The sequence below is a fragment of the Camellia sinensis genome, chromosome 2 (genome assembly GCF_055761805.1).
Source record: "Camellia sinensis isolate YWXY chromosome 2, ASM5576180v1, whole genome shotgun sequence".
In the NCBI taxonomy this organism is placed as follows: domain Eukaryota; kingdom Viridiplantae; phylum Streptophyta; class Magnoliopsida; order Ericales; family Theaceae; genus Camellia; species Camellia sinensis.
This window is the reverse complement of record NC_138962.1, coordinates 201066638-201075527: the sequence shown is the minus strand read 5'-3', so window position 1 is coordinate 201075527 and position 8890 is coordinate 201066638. Positions and strand designations below refer to the sequence as shown.

The 8890-nt window shown below is 29.8% G+C and overlaps 1 pseudogene; it reads left to right on the top strand.

Annotated features, from left to right (window-relative positions):
* Positions 1 to 4448: 4448 nt before the first annotated feature.
* On the top strand, positions 4449 to 5146 carry LOC114274942 (large ribosomal subunit protein uL4c pseudogene; annotated as a pseudogene).
* The last annotated feature ends 3744 nt before the right edge of the window (positions 5147 to 8890 follow it).

The window sequence follows — 8890 nt, the reverse complement described above, 5'->3', positions numbered from 1 at the left end:
AATTTTACCACTTACCTCCATCATCACATCACTCTCACCTCTCCCACCATACCACTGTCACTACAGCCACTGTTATCATCGCCTACGTCACCCAACCACCACCTCTACCTTTATTTCTCCTCCACCACTACCACTACCACCACCACCAAATATAAAAAATATTTTCTTTGAAAATCATTTTTTTAAAAATTCTATAAAAAAATATTTTTTATTAAAAAATATTTTCTTTTCAAATAAACTGAGCGGAAGTGTGAGTCTTATTCTACTACATATATTTATTGCAACTTTTCTCTCACATTTTAAAATTTTCTTTGTATTAATATATAAATATTATATTTGTTATTTATTATTCTAATTACATTTGATTGTATTTTATCCTAATATCATTTATGAATCAAATAAATAAATAACAATAATAATAAAAACACTTTGGTAAGATAGGGTTTGGGGGATGACTTTTGCAGACGATAATATGACCCACCAATCTTTGATGGAAACCTAACAGCAACGGGGGGTCTCCCTTCTCTTTTGTTTCTTTTCTCCTTTATTTATTTATTTTTTCTTTTCTTCTTCCCTAGAACAGAATAGTGACAAAATATAAAGAAAAAAATTGCCAACTGTTTATTTTCCGGAAAATGAGTGAGAGTGCTAATTACTGCTACCACTAATGATGTGGCAGTAGGTTCCATCATGAATGATTTGATGTTTTGGTCTTGGTGTTGTATTTTTTTTCTTTTTTTATTGAGTGCCATGTCATTAGTGGTCTTTTTAGAGTTCCAAAATTAGTGGTCTCTATCATTGTTGTTATTTTCCAAGGTCTCTTCATGTTTTTTGGGAAGGGAACCTCTGATTATTTTTAATTATTAGACTAATAATTTTTTGAAAAATTGTCACATCCATATGTGACTTAAATATTATGAATCAAGGATTAGGTTTTTTTTTTTTCATTTTAAATTGACTATTTAAACTTAAGAGAGTGTTTGAACTTAGTAAGATTATTTTGTGGTTGACCTTTGTTATCTAAATTGTTGACTTTTTAAAATTCGTTAAGTTTTCATATATGTAAAAAGTTAAGACGATAAATTGGTAACTATATATTTGAATCACAATTGTTATAAAAAAATAGATGACGACTTTAATTTTAAGAGTAACTATTCATTTTTGATAATATAAATATGAATTAAATATATACTTATCGATACCTGATCATTTTAATTTTTTTACATGAATATTTTACTTAACGAATATTAAAAAGTGAATTATTTGAATCACCAAAATAGGCCACAAAATGATCATACCAAGTCCAAATCAAAAGAATCCAAGTTAAATTATTGTAAGGCAAAATTAGTAACGTTGTGCTTTGTATGATACTGAAGTGCATTCATTGTTGATTTCTACGGCTGTGATCCATTTGTCATGGTCCAAATTATATGGGTTTGTTATTTATTTTTAAATTCTTTGTTAATTAATAAAAGATTAATTATAAATATGAGAATCATTACATAAAACTTGACAATTACAGAATATCAATAAGAATTGAACATATAACCTCACACCACAAAAATAATACTCCACAACCATTAAGGGAAAAATCCTAATTTAAATTGTACGATTATTGGTATCGAATAGCAACTCAAAACACTACTAGCCTGTGTTTGGCAAGGGCTTTTTCAGGCTTTTTTGGCTATTTTAGCCACAAAAAACAAAATAGGCTATTTTAGCCATAACAAACAAAACATCACATCCAACCTATAATCATTACATTCTTCTCTCACAAAAAAAGTAAAAAAAGCCAAAAAGCCAAAAAGTCCTTCCCAAACCAAGCTTTTTAGCCCAGGCTAAAATAGCTAAAAAAACCAAAAAGCCAAAAAGCCAACCCACTTCCCAAACGGAGGCTAAATATTTTGCCTAATGAGAGTACATTATGCATTTTGCTTAATCATTTTGCGTGTATATCCTGACAAACACACTTTAACAAGAAATTAGTTAGGAGACTTCAATTGAGAAAAAAACTATGCACATCTTTTCTCTAGTCTTTGCAATTTTTTTTATATATCTTTGGCCAATGAAGGATAGGAGACATGTTTTGGTTATGCAAAAATGGCCGGAAAAGAGGGGGAGATGTTTTGTTTGAGGGAGGTTTTGCTTAATGAGTTGACAGTTATGACAGTTATCAAAATTTGTGTCAAATTTAACATAAATTTTGACCTTTGTCAAATTTAACAGCTGTCATAACCAATTATTGGAGTAAGTTTTTGTGAACAACTATCAAATTATGACAATAACAGCTCCAATGGCTTGTTATTGGAAATGTTCTAATAATGAATTATTTTTTTATATTATTATTAGTAAATCATATTATAACAAAACTTAACAAATTATAATTTCAATGAGGATATAGTTAATACAAAGATATTTTTTAAATATTATTATATGAGAGATAAATTGCAAATAAATACATGGTGAATAAAATTTGCATGCAAAAGATCATTCGAACGTCTAACATCATATTGAAGTGCAAATATAACCAACAAGTTAAGTCTTTGGCATGTTGGTTTTTGGGGCTAACCAGTTAAAATAGTTATAAAATAATAAAATAGATTAAAAAATTAATAAAATAAAATTTACATTTAAATTATAATCATTTTATTTGTTCTTACAAAAGTAAAGAAAAAAAAAATTGTCAACTTACATCCCAAACGAATCCATTAGTTAATTTTTGTGATTATAAAATTTTAAATTATTATATAAAACAATAAAATAAGTTGTGAATTTGTTTAATATAAATTTTGATAATTTGAAAAACAAAACAAGAGGGTTGCATCTATATGGTTAAAATAAGTTGTCAATTAATAGTTTTATTTATTTATTTATTAAATTGTTGGGTAAATATGCAAAATGTCTTCAAAATTATAATTACCACGAAATATATGGGACTTTTTTTTTTTTAATATCTATTTGCTAATAAATCTCATCTCAAAAATAAATAATTTAATTAGTTCTAAATTTTTTGTTAATTAATTTTTTAAGTCTTATTAGTGGAGAGTTTCTTTTTGTGTAGTCTTATTTTCGATTTTGGTAATGTTTTGATAGACAATTATACATTTTTATTAATGTGGTAGGTATGATGTGGCATTTCAATGTGACAGGTATTAATGTAACACTCTAACGTGGTAGGTATGATGTGATATTTTAAAAAAACTAAAACTCCTTAGTGTACTTTTTTCAATTGTGACAACGCGGTGTGTATGATATGACATTCTAAATAAAGGCTTATTTTGGGAAGATGGTAAAACGTGACTTTTTGGCTTTTAACCAAGTTTTTGGCTTTTTTAGACAAATGATTTGCGAAGTTGGTAAAAAGTGACTTTTGACTTTTTTTTATTAATGTTTGCTTATGATGTCAAATCATTATAAAATAACTAAACTACCCCCATTTATTTAAAATATTTACGACTTCACCTATGTAACACATTTTGACCCATGAAGGTAAAATTGTAATTTCACCGCTGGCTAAAAACCAACTTCCCAAATGAAAAAAAAGACAAAAAAACCAACTTTTAGCTTTTGCTACAAACAAAAAAAAGTGACTTTTAGCCAACTTCCCAAAATAGCCCAAATTAAAATTTTCTTAATGTACTTTTTTAAATGTAACATGCGACATTCTAACGTTGCGGGTATGATGTGACAATTCAAAAAAATTAAAAACTTCTTAGTATATTTTTTCTAAATGTGACGACGTGGCGGGTATGATGTGACAACTAAAAACTCATTAGTATACTTTTTCTAAATATGACAACGTGACAGATATGGTGTGACACCCCAAAAAAATTAAAAATTCGTACTTTTCTCAAATATAACATGTGATACTCCAACATGACATGCATGATATGATATTCTAAAAAAACTAAAAACTATGATGTGATACTCCAAAAAAAATTAAGAACTCATTGTATACTTTTCCTAAATATGGCAATGTAACTGGTATAATGTGACACTCTAAAAAAATTAAAAACTCCTTAGTGTACTTTTCCTAAATGTAATATGTGACACTCCAATGTGACAGGTATAATTGACACTGAAAAAATTTAAAACTACTCGGTGTATTTTTTTTAAATGTGACACTCTGATATGACGAATATGATGTGACATTAAAAAATTATTTTATTATATATTTTTTTTTGTAAATGTGACGCTTTAATGAATCACCAAAAAAAAAAAAAAAAAGTTGCTATGTACAGTTCCCTTTCTTCTTTGGACCATCCATTTTTTTAACCCCCCGCCTAACAAAATGAGACCCTTCATTTTCTCTTTGAACACCCATGTTAATGCTAACTATATTCCTAATTTCCCAAATTCAAACCCCAACCTTAATTTTCTCTTCTACATACATGCCTCTTCTATCTCCACTGGAACACTATCCAATGTCGTCCGTTGCCACCATCTGAGCCACCAGAGCACCATTTTCTCTACGAGTCAACTTTTGGGTATGCTCTGTTTTTCTCACTTCATCTTCTCATCAAAACCCTAAAACTCTCTTCTCAATCTTCAAAACTATTTCTCTTAAACCCCTCACTCACAGTCCAATATGCTCTTAACTCGCTACTCTCCCAATCCTCTCATTTGACGGTTCCAAAATCGGTACCGCAACATCATCACCGACCTCCCGAATAAGCGCCGCGACACCGCCTCCATCCTCACCCATAGTGAGGTCCCGGCCGCGTCATCAGACCCTACCCCCAGAAAAAGACCGGTCGCACTCGTCGGGCTCCGAACGCACCCCCTCTACTCCAACGGTGGCCTGTTCGGCCCAAAACATAGGGTTGGACCATCAAAATCAATTTCAAGGAGAAGCGATTGGTGATCTCTACGGTGATTTTGAGCACGACGGTGAATATAGTGGTGGTGGAGGAGTTTAGGAATAGGTTTGAGAAGCCAAAGACGAAGGAGTTCATTGCGTTGATAAAGATGTGAGGGATTGATCCAAAAGAGAATACATTGTTTTTGATGACGGAGGTTTCGGAGAATGTGAAGAGTCGGAACATTGGGACTCTTAAGATGCTGATGCCTAGGACATTGAATTTTTTTTGATGTTTTGAAATAGGGTAAATTGGCGTTTACACAGACTGCTGTGGATTATAGGTGAGGGGGAGGTTGTCACAGTGGAGGGTGACTCGTTTGAGGTGGAGGAGGGCGGTGGTGATGGCGGTTGTGAGATTAGGATTGGAAGATGGTGGTCGAAGATAGTGGTGATGGTAGTCGCAGATGGTGATGACTGTTGGGGTGATGGGGATGAGATTAGGGTTAGGGTTTAGAAAATTAGGGTTAAAAGATTGAGGATGAGGGTAAAAACAGAATTTTAAGTTAGGACAAAATTGGAATTAAAAAAAATTTGAAAGAAACGAGGATTTTAAGAAGAAAGGCAGAGATAAATAGTAGCCCTTTAAAAAAAAAAAAGGAAGAGATTTTATAGATCACAAGTCTAAAATATGGGATGTTAATTACATAGTTTAATTTTGATAAAAAATTATGGGATAAATTATAATTTTTTAATTTACATATTTTACGTTTTTTGATCCAAAATATTATCTGTTTAAAATATATGTTGCATGATGTATTTATTACAAATATTATTTAAATTGAAATTACTATGTAAGATCTAATTTTACAAAAATATTTAATGAAATTTATTCGCATTTTGAAAAAATATGATTGGTCGCTATTTTAACAAATTTGATATTAATTATTCTTTTCACAAATGTGATATTAGTTAGTTGTTTTCTTTTGTAAAATTTGATATACTCACATGAGATGGTTGGTTATTTTTATTAAAGTTTATTTAAAATCTCTACAATAATTACAAAGATTTTAAAATGAGTATACATTTTCAAATTTGATATAAATGTTATCTAAATTTTTTTTACTATGCATATAAATATTTCCATAGAGAATTTACTGTGTAATTAAATATTTTAATAGAAAAGTTATTGTGCACTATTTGTTTTTTTATAAGAACTAGTTGAGAAAATTGAATTACTATTTATCGAAAGTAACCATTGTCTATATTTTCAATCCCTTTGCTTGTCATATTTGAAAATGATTGGAGCCCGCGCTCCACGTGTTAGCGTACTCGAGCCGCAGCGTCTCCAAAGTTAGAAGAGGAGCGTCTCTCCTCCGCAAAAGAATTTTGGTTGGAGAAAAATAAGAAGTAATGAAGTGAAGAAAAGAAAAATTTATGATATTGAATTGTTCTAAAAAATTATATTGTGCCTCATTGCATTGTATTTTTTATGAAAAAACTTATTGAGAATTTGAGCAAAATTGTAAAAGGACTTTTTATTCCTCATTCTTATTATTCTTGTAAAAATAAAGAGAGAGTTTTTGTGAGTAATTTTTCAGAATAAAATCATTTGGGTTAGGTGAGATTAGGCACCAGATTTAAAATTAGTCGGGATATTTTGTAAATGGTTTTTGTGATAAAATCACATGGTTAAGTGTGAGTAGGTGGTGAATTCTAAATGAGTCTGTAAAGTTTCACTAGCACGCATGAAGTTAGTGGTGTAATTACTATTTGAAGAATAGCGGAAAAATTCCCAAGGAAGATACTTGGAGAGTTGATATAGCCCGACGTGCTAAACCACTGTAAATCACCGAGTTTGCTTTCTCTTCCATTTGTTTATTTTATTTCATTACTCTATCTTATATTGTTGAGCAATTTTATTTATTTATTATTTGGGTTAATTTTTAATTTAACAATTTTTTAATAACTCAATACACCCCCTCTTAAGTTACTTACCTAGGATAATATGAGATTTATTGATCAATTTCTCTTTAAAGTTTCACATAAACTTAAAGAGAAATTATAAATTGTTACTTAAGAAAATTTTATTTTTTTTGACAAAAGAACTGAAGAAGTCAAATAAATTATAATTTAAAATTACAATTAAAGACAATTATTTAATTTTTTGAAATAAATAAACTAATTAATATCTATATATTTGGGATTGGATCAAATTAGTTCATTTGGGAGTCGTTTGGTTCAATTGTCAATACCAAAACTGGTGTCAGAAATAGTGCCTGCTATTCATTTACTCTTTTTAACGTTTATATGCTCTGTCATAGGGGTTGTTTGGAAGAATGGTGAAAAAGTAAGAATATTTTGTGCATTTATTTTCCATTTTCAAAAAATAAAATAAAGATTGACATAAAAAATTTGTTTCGCTAATCAAAAAAATTGTGAACACACCTTTTTTCTATGAAATATTTTAAAATTATTTTTAAATTTTTCAAAATGATTTTTATACAAAAATGAAAACAACACAAAATAGAAGGATAAATTACATAATTAGCTCATATAATTTGAAAACAAAAAATATTTTAGTCATTGTATTTTCAATTTCATTAATTTAAACCTCTTATTTTTAATTTTTTAATCTGATCTGTTCTGTCCTGTCCGTTGTTGTTATCATTTTGGACATAAACCCAACACATGCAAAATTTGAGGGGTCAAACTAAAATTCAAAACAAATAATAGGGATTGTTAGTAGAAATTATTCATTTTTTTTTCTTGTGTAAAAACTGCCAAAATTCTCGCATTGAAACATAAGAAAAAGTATAAGGTTTAATTTGATGGAATTATAATTAGGAAGACTAAAATGAAAGTTCATTCAAATTAAAGGGGGGTTTGCAGGCTTTTTTGGCTATTTTAGCCATAAAAAACAAAATAGGCTATTTTAGCCATAACAAACAAAACATCACATCCAACCCATAATTATTACATTCTTCTCTCACAAAAAAACTCAAAAAAGTCAAAAAGCCAAAAAACTCTTCCCAAACCAAGCTTTTAAGCCCAGGCTAAAATAGCTAAAAAAGCCAAAAAGTCAAAAAACCAACCCACTTCTCACACGGAGGCTATGTAAATTAAGAAAAAGTATAAGGTTTAACAAAAATGCTTTAGAGCTCTAATATAGGAGCTCTAATAGCTCTAATGGGAATGTGGGACCCCTTCTGATGTGATATTTGTGCCTTGCCTTGTTTTTTTTTTTTTTTTTTATTGCTTGGACACATCACTAGAGCTCAAATTAGAGCTCTAGATTTAGAGCTCTCTAGCATCTCACAAGGTTTAATTTGATGGAACTATGTAAATTACCTAAAATAAAATAACCATATTGTCTGGCCTGCGGGAAACAGGACCATTCTGAGGTACTGCAGGAAGACACTGACCCAAATCATAAAACAACGAAAAAAGTGGAAACTAGGTGGGGTGCTACGTTTATTTAGATTGTAATTGTTCAAGTGGAATATACTATTTTTGTATAACATTAAAAAAAGAAAACATTAACACAACTAGTGATTTCTTAAAAAGTGCAACCCTTCCCTTCCCTTCCCAACAAAGTGCAATGGTTTATCTTCACATGCATATGTGCTTCTTCATCTGTCCCCTTCATACTTTGTTTGCATGACAATTCTCCATTGAACCAACAACCCCCAATGTTTGTGGTGCTTTTGTTGTCCCTCCCTCCCTTTGTAAGAACATGATCAAAAGAAAATGATCAACTTTCCCAAAATAAAAAAATTATAAAAAAAACTTAGAAAAATTGTTTTTCCAGTGAAAAAAAAAATTATTTTTATGGTAATGTAAATCCCTTGTTTATATGGTGCAAACATTTTCTACATGTCAAGATTTACATTGAAAAAGATTTCACGTCATTAAAGATAAAATTAGGAGATAAAATTTAAAAAAAAATGTAGCACCACTCTTTTATCTATTCACTTTAGTTAATGGCTACTCCAATAATAATTTTTTATAGGGTAAATTACACTTATCTCTCTTCAGGTCTTTTAACAAATACAGGAACCTTTTTTGTGGCTTCACTATTTACAGAAACCT